Below are 9,090 nucleotides of genomic sequence, written 5' to 3' on the forward strand. Positions count from 1 at the left end.
CTGAGCTTTTCAAATCCTAAAAAAAAAATAATATTGTTAAAGTGCTACACTCAACATGCCAGCAAATTTAGAAAATCTGTCAGCAGTGGCCACAGGACTGGAAAAGGTCAGTTTTTTATTCTAATCCCAAAGAAAGATAATACCAAAAAATGTTCAAACTCTGGCACAATTGCACTTATTTCACCCAAAAGCAAGGCCATGCTCAAAATTCTCCAAGTGAGTCTTCAAAGTACGTGTACCAAGAACTTCCAGATGTATAAGCTGGATTTAGAAAAGCCAGAGGAACCAAAGCTCCAATTGCCAGTATCCATTGCATCATAGAAAAAGCAAGGGAACCCCAGAAAAACATCTACTTCTGCTTCATTGACTATGCTAAAGACTTTGACTGTGTGGATTACAACAAACTGTGGAAAATTCTCAACGAGATGGAAATACCAGACCACCTTACCTGCCTCCTGAAAAACCTGTATGCAGGTCAAGAAGCAACATTTAGAACCAAACATGGAACAATGGACAGGTTCCAAATAGGGAAAGGAGTACGGCAAGGCTGTATATTGTGACCCTGCTTATTTAACTTACATGCAGAGTGTATCATGTGAAATGCCAAGCTAGATGAATCACAAGCTGGAATCAAGATTGCTTGGAGAAATATCAATAACCTCAGATATGCAGATAACACCACCCTTATGACAGAAAGTGACCAAGAACTAAAGAGCACCTTCTTGATGAAGGTGAAAGGGCAGAGTGAAAAAGTTGGCTTGAAACTCAACATTCAACAAATGAAGATCATGGCATTCAGTCCCATCACTTCATGGCAAATAGATGGAGAAACAGTGGAAACAGTGGCAGACTTTATTTGTTGGGGCTCCAAAGTCACTGCAGATGGTAACTGCAGCCCTGAAATTAAAAGATGATTGCTCCTTGGAAGAAAAGCTATGACAAACTTAAACAGGATATTAAAAAGCAGAGACTTTACTTTGCCAACAAAGGTCTGTATAGTCAAATCCATGGTTTTTCCAGTCATGGCGTATGGATGTGAGAGTTGGACCATAAAGAAAGTTGAGTGCCTAAGAATTGATGTTTTTGAACTGTGGTGTTGGAGAAGACTCTTGAGGTTCCCTTGGACTGCAAAGAGATCAAACCAGTCAATCCTAAAGGAAATCAACTCTGAAGATTCATTAGAAAAACTGATGTTGAAGCTGAAGCTCCAATACTTTGGCCACCTGAAGGAAAGAGCCGAATCATTGAAAAAGACTCTGATACTGGGAAATATTGAAGGCAGGAGAAGGGGACAACAGAGGATGGGATGGTTGGGAGGCATCACTGACTCAATAAACATGAGTTTGAGCAAGTTCCGGGAGATTCTGAAGGACAGGGAAGCCTGGCATGCTGCAGTCCATGGGGTTGAAAGGAACTGGACACAACTGAACAACTGAGCAACAACACTGAAATGTTCTAATGAATGTGAAAACCAAGGTTTATGATGCAGGAATTAAGTATTTTATCTATTTTTAAATTGATTTGGTTAAGTGAAATTTAGCAAATTTGTGTACCTACTTTTTTTTTTTTTGAATGTGGAATATTAATGAGTAGTGTCCTAAGTGATACAGGGGTTTGGTAAAGGGACCAGAGAGAAGTAAAGGGTCATCTGCAGTCTTTTTTCGAACACTTAGAACTTAGCACTTAACATAATTGTGGTGAGTTGGTGAGGGCTTCTGGATATCTGGGGAAAAGTGATGACTTTACTTCCACTGAACTTAGCAGAAGCACCAAACAGAAAACAAAGACATAGGAGATTCTCCAGGTTGTCCTCACAATACAGATGTAATCATGTTTGGCTTCTCATTGTTCAACATAGTTAGAGCAGCCCACAAAGTTAATCCTATGTATAATGCCTGTTCTATATTAAACTGGCTGTGTTTAGTCGTGTCCAACTCTTTGCGACCCCATGGAGCCCAGTCCGTCAGGCTCCTCTGCCCTTGGGATTCTCCAGGCAAGAATATTGGAGTGGGTTGCCATGCCCTCCTCCAGGGAATCTTCCCAACCCAGGGATTGAACCCAGGTCTCCTGCATCGCAGGCAGATTCTTTACTGTCTGAGCCACCAGTTCTATATTATATTTGTATAATTCTTAGTTTTGAAACTTATAGAACAAAATATCCTTAAAACACTTGGGGAAAAAGCTCAAAGCATGAAAATTGTCGCTTTTTTTTATGCATACAAGCAATATATGCATAATTGCTGAATACTTTTGAAAAATTTATTGCAATGTTTAAAGGCATACATGCTTGTCTTTCTCATCTCTTCAAGCTTTAAAGCTTTTATCAGAAAAGCCTGTTTGTTTAACACTTGAAATTATTAAAGTAATGTTTCCCCTTAGATCTGGTTTTTTTGCATTGCCTTTCAGAGGAATCATTAAAAAACAGAACAAAAAGTGAGACTTCTTTCATGAACTATATCAATCATGACTGTAATGGAAAGAATGCATTATTAGTTTCCCCTAGCAGAATTGTCCTTCTCTACTCCATAGACGATTATTTATCTCTCTCGTGCCATTTGTAAATTTTTGATGCAGAAGAATTACTTTTGAAATTTCTTATGAATGAAATTAAGTGTATGATTATTAAAACAAGTGTTTTGACAAAAGATTTATTTCAATAATCCAGAAATTCTAACCACCTCAAGTTACATACAAGTTACATACATGCTTATTTCTGAAATAATAAAGGTTCCAGCCAGATATTTTAAAGTAAAAATTATCACAATTACTGTTATTAACTACTATCATTTTTATTGAAAAATAACCACCTCTGAAGATACTGGTTCCCCACAGCTTTCTCAAACAAAAGCTGATTTTTTTTTTTCATACTCCATGTGGTAGGTTAAAAAACGAACTCTAAGAAGAGATCCACATTCTAATTTCTGGAATGTTACTTTGTATGGCAATTTTTGCTGCTGCTGCTGCTGCTGCTGCTGTTAAGTTGCTTCAGTCATGTCCGACTCTGTGTGACCCCATAGACAGCAGCCCACCAGGCTCCCCTGTCCCTGGGATTCTCCAGGCAGGAACACTGGAGTGGGTTGCCATTTCCTTCTCCAATGCATGAAAGTGAAAAGTGAAAGTGAAAGTCACTCAGTTGTGTCCGACTCCTAGCGACCCCATGGACTGCAGCCTACCAGGCTCCTCCACCCTTGGGATTTTCCAATCAAGAGTACTGGAGTGGGTTGCCATGCAGATGCCATTAAATTCAGGATCTTGAGATGGGGAGATTATCCTGGATTATCTGGGTAAATTCAGAATGCAATCACATATATCCTAAGAGTGAGGCAGAGAGATTTAACACACACACACACAGAAGAGACAGTAATAGAAACGTTGTTATTTAGTCTCTAGATCAGATCAGATCAGTCGCTTAGTCATGTCCGACTCTTTGCGACACCATGAATCGCAGCACGCCAGGCCTCCCTGTCCATCACCAATGCCCGGAGTTCACTGAGACTCACGTCCATCGACTCAGTGATGCCATCCAGCCATCTCATCCTCTGTCGTCCCCTTCTCCTCCTGCCCCCAATCCCTCCCAGCATCAGAGTCTTTTCCAATGAGTCAACTCTTCGCATGAGGTGGCCAAAGTACTGGAGTTTCAGCTTTAGCATCATTCCTTCCAAAGAAATCCCAGGGCTGATCTCCTTCAGAATGGACTGGTTGGATCTCCTTGCAGTCCAAGGGACTCTCAAGAGTCTTCTCCAACATCACAGTCCAAAAGCATCAATTCTTCGGCGCTCAGCCTTCTTCACAGTCCAACTCTCACATCCATACAAAACCACAGGAAAAACCATAGCCTTGACTAGATGGACCTTTGTTGGCAAAGGAATGTCTGCTTTTGAATATGCTATCTAGGTTGGTCATAACTTTCCTTCCAAGGAGTAAGCGTCTTTTAATTTCATGGCTGCAGTCACCATCTGTAGTGATTTTGGATCCCCAAAAAATAAAGTCTGACACTGTTTCCACTGTTGCCCCATCTATTTCCCATGAAGTGATGGGACCGGATGCCATGATCTTCGTTTTCTGAATGTTGAGCTTTAAGCCAACTTTTTCACTCTCCACTTTCACTTTCATCAAGAGGCTTTTGAGTTCCTCTTCACTTTCTGCCATAAGGGTGGTGTCATCTGCATATCTGAGGTTATTGAGATTTCTCCTGGCAATCTTGATTCCAGCTTGTGCTTCTTCCAGTCCAGCGTTTCTCATGATTACTCTGCATATAAATTAAATAAGCAGGGTGACAATATACAGCCTTGGTGTACTCCTTTTCCTATTTGGAACCAGTCTGTTGTTCCATGCCCAGTTCTAACTGTTGCTTCCTGACCTGCATACAGGTTTCTCAAGAGGCAGGTCAGGTGGTCTGGTATTACCATCTCTTTCAGAATTTTCCACAGTTTCTTGTGATCCACACAGTCAAAGGCTTTGGCATAGTCAATAAAGCAGAAATAGATGTTTTTATGGAACTCTCTTGCTTTTTCCATGATCCAGTGGATGTTGGCAACTTGATCTCTGGTTCCTCTGCCTTTTCTAAAACCAGCTTGAACATCAGGAAGTTCACGGTTCACATATTGCTGAAGCCTGGCTTGGAGAATTTTGATCATTAATTTACTAGCATGTGAGATGAGTGCAATTGTGTGGTAGTTTGAGCATTCTTTGGCATTGCCTTTCTTTGGGATTGGAATGAAAACTGACCTTTTCCAGTCCTGTGGCTGCTGCTGAGTTTTCCAAATTTGTGGGCATATTGAGTGCAGCACTTTCACAGCATCATCTTTCAGGATTTGGAATAGCTCAACTGGAATTCTATCACCTCCACTAGCTTTGTTCATAGTGATGCTTTCTAAGGCCCACTTGACTTCACATTCCAAGATGTCTGGCTCTAGGTCAGTGATCACACCATCATGATTATCTGGGTCGTGAAGATCTTTTTTGTACAGGTGTTCTGTGTATTCTTGCCATCTCTTCTTAATATCTTCTGCTTCTGTTAGGTCCATACGATTTCTGTCCTTTATTGAACCCATCTTTGCATGAAATGTTCCTTTTGAATCTCTGATTTTCTTGAAGAGATCTCTAGTCTTTCCCATTCTGTTGTTTTCCTCTATTTTTTTGCATTGATCGCTGAAGAAGGCTTTCTTATCTCTTCTTGCTATTCTTTGGAACTCTGCATTCAGATGTTTATAGCTTTCCTTTTCTCCTTTGCTTTTCGCTTCTCTTCTTTTCACAGCTATTTGTAAGGCCTCCCCAGACAGCCATTTTGCTTTTTTGCATTTCTTTTCCATGGGGATGGTCTTGATCCCTGTCTCCTGTACAATGTCACGAACCTCATTCCATAGTTCATCAGGCACTCTATCTATCAGATCTAGGCCCTTAAATCTATTTCTCACTTCCACTGTATAATCATAAGGGATTTGATTTAGGTCATACCTGAATGGTCTAGTGGTTTTCCCTACTTTCTTCAATTTAAGTCTGAATTTGGCAATAAGGAGTTCATGGTCTGAGCCACAGTCAGCTCCTGGTCTTGTTTTTACTGACCGTATAGAGCTTCTCCATCTTTGGCTGCAAAGACTATAATCAATCTGATTTTGGTGTTGACCATCTGGTGATGTCCATGTATAGAGTCTTCTCTTGTGTTGTTGGAAGAGGGTGTTTGTTATGACCAGTGCATTTTCTTGGCAAAACTCTATCAGTCTTTGCCCTGCTTCATTCCGTATTCCAAGGCCAAATTTGCCTGTTACTCCAGGTGTTCCTTGACTTCCTACTTTTGCATTCCAGACCCCTATAATGAAAAGGACATCTTTTTTGGGTGTTAGTTCTAAAAGGTCTTGTAGGTCTTCATAGAACTGTTCAACTTCAGCTTCTTCAGCGTTACTGGTTGGGGCATAGACTTGGATTATTGTGATATTGAATGGTTTGCCTTGGAAATAAACAGAGATCATTCTGTCGTTTTTGAGATTGCATCCAAGTACTGCATTTTGGACTCTTTTGTTGACCATGATGGCTACTCCATTTCTTCTGAGGTATTCCTGCCGCAGTATTAAATATAATGGTCATCTGAGGTAAATTCACCCACTCCAGTCCATTTTAGTTCGCTGATTCCTAGAATGTCAACATTCACTCTTGCCATCTCTTGTTTGACCACTTCCAATTTGCCTTGATTCATGGACCTGACATTCCAGGTTCCTATACAATATTGCTCTTTACAGCATCGGACCTTGCTTCTATCACCAGTCACATCCACAGCTGGGTATTCTTTTTGCTTTGGCTCCATCCCTTCATTCTTTCTGGAGTTATTTCTCCACTGATCTCCAGTAGCATATTGGGCACCTACTTACCTGGGGAGTTTCTCTTTCAGTATCCTATCATTTTGCCTTTTCATACTGTTCATGGGGTTCTCAAGGCAAGAATACTGAAGTGGTTTGCCTTTCCCTTCTCCAGTGGGCCACATTCTGTCAGATCTCTCCACCATGACCCGCCCATCTTGGGTTGCCCCACAGGCGTGGCTTAGTTTCATTGAGTTAGACAAGGCTGTGGTCCTAGTGTGATTAGATTGACTAGTTTTCTGTGAGTATGGTTTCAGTGTGTCTGCCCTCTGATGCCCTCTTGCAACACCTACCATCTTACTTGGGTTTTTCTTACCTTGGGCTTGGGGTATCTCTTCACGGCTGCTCCAGCAAAGCGCAGCAATTGCTCCTTACCTTGGATGAGGGGTATCTCCTCACCACCGCCCTTCCTGACCTTCAATGTGGGATAGCTCCTCTAGGCCCTCCTGCGCCGGTGCAGCGAAGGCTCCTTGGACGTGTGGTTGGTCCTCCCAGCCGCAGCCCCTGGCCTCAGGCGTAGGGGCGTGGGGTAGCTCCTCCCGGCTGCCGCCCCTGACCTGGATGCGGGGTAACTCCTCTCGTCGCCACCCCTGACCTTGGATGCTGGGTATCTCCTCTCAGCAGCCCCCCCTGACCTCGGACGGGGTAGCTCCTCTTGGCCGTTCCTGTGCCGTCGCAGTCTGGTACTCTCGGCAGCTGCTCCTGACCTCGGACGTGGGGTAACTCCTCTTGGCCACCGCCCTTCAGGCATGGGGTCCTCCCGGCTTCTGCCCCTGACCTCGGACGTGGGGTGGCTCCTCTCGGCCGTGCTTAGTCACTAAGCCATGTCTAATTCCTTGCGACACCATGGACTGCAGCATGCCAGGCTTCCCTATTCATCACCAACTCCCAGAGCTTGCTCAAACTCATGTCCATTGAGTTGGTGACGCCATTCAAACCATCTCATCCTCTGTCATCCCCTTCTCCTCCTGCCTTCAATCTTTCCCAGCATCAGGGTCTTTTCCAATGAGTCAGTTCGTTGCATCAGGTGGCCAAAGTATTGGAGCTTCAGCTTCAGCATCGTCCTTCTAATGACTATTCAGGACTGATCTCCTTTAGGATGGACTGGTTTGATCTCCTTGCAGTCCCAGGGACTCTCAAGAGTCTTTTCCAACACCACAGTTCAAAAGCATCAATTCTTTACCTCTCAGCCTCTTTATGGTCCAGCTCTCCCATCTATACATGACTACTGGAAAAACCATGGCTCTGACTACATGGACCTTTGTTGGCAAAATGATGTGTCTGCTTTTTAATATACTGTCTAGGAATATGAAGATAGAACAGAGAAAGATTTGAAGGTGGTAGCTTTGAAAATTGGAAAGATATAAAGCACGAGCCAAGGAGTGCCAGGAGCCTCCAAAGTATGAAAGAGACAAGGAACACATTCTCCCCTAGAATCTCTGGAGGAAGGGCAACACCCTGATTTTGGCCCAGTAATGCTGAGTTTGTGCTTCTGACCTCTGTAACTGTGGGAGGATAGATTTCTGTTGTTTCAAACTACAAAGTTTGTATTACTTTGTTATACCACCTACCTGATAGCTACAGTTTAAGCAGATGGTTTGTTAGCCTGAGTGCTACTTCTAAACGTATCTTTCCCCCCATCCACCAGACATCTCTCCCTTTGACTGTCATCTGGCCACCTCCTGACTACTCCCTGCTCATCACGGGCTTTAGTGCTCATCTGGCTTCATTCTCTTTGCTCTTACCCTTTCAGCCTTCTTGGCAATTTCAATCTTCTCTTTTGTAGACTTTTTACTACTCAGTTAAGAGGATGTGCCCTTCATTCCACTTCAGGCATCCACACTCTCATGATTCTCCCAAAATCTTGAGATCATCACCAATAAACTTACACCCTCCAAAATTTCAGTTCTAGTCATGCTCCTCTCCACCCACCATCTCCAACCTTCATGGTGAGGACTCATTTATGTGCCTCAGCCCTCTCTTGACCACATAGGAGCTGCCATTGCACTCACCCTACTATGTATCACTACTCCACCCCCCTCCATTTCTCTCCAGCTTAAGAAGCTTTGATCTGAGAATCATTTCCTTTTCAACTCCATTATTGGTCCTACCCCCTCTTTTGTTCATCTGATTAAACCTCCAATCGGCTTATCCAAACCATTTACTTACTTTGAGCTAAACATCTCACTTCATTTTTTTTAATTTATCTTTTTGAATTTATTTTTAAGTGGAGGGTAATTGCTTTACAATGTTGTACTGGTTTCTGCCTTATAACAAAGTGGATCAGCCATAAGTATACATATATCCACTCCCTCTTGAGCCTCCCTTCCCCCATCCCACCCACCTGAATCATCTCAGAGTGCCAGGCTGGGCTTCCCCATGTTATACAGCAGCTTCCCGCTAGCTATCTACTTTACGCATAGTACTGTGTGTGTACAGTACTACTTTCTCAATCTGTGCCACCCGCTCCTTGCCCCCGCCATGCCCACAAGTCCATTCTCTACAACTGCGTCTCTATTTCTGACCTGCAGATGGGTTCATTAGTACCATTTTTATAGTTTCCATGTGTGTGCAAATATTTTAAATGTCTCGTTTTAAATTCACGATGACTAATCTCAACTCAACACTGCCCAACACTCTTACCCCACTTCTCTAGGATATTTGTTTTCTTTCTCCAACGCAAATATTTTAAAACTTCTCGTTTTCAACAGACACACATGTCCCTCACTCAATCTCT

This window comes from Bubalus kerabau, chromosome 4, assembly GCF_029407905.1.
Source record: "Bubalus kerabau isolate K-KA32 ecotype Philippines breed swamp buffalo chromosome 4, PCC_UOA_SB_1v2, whole genome shotgun sequence".
NCBI lineage: Eukaryota > Metazoa > Chordata > Mammalia > Artiodactyla > Bovidae > Bubalus > Bubalus kerabau.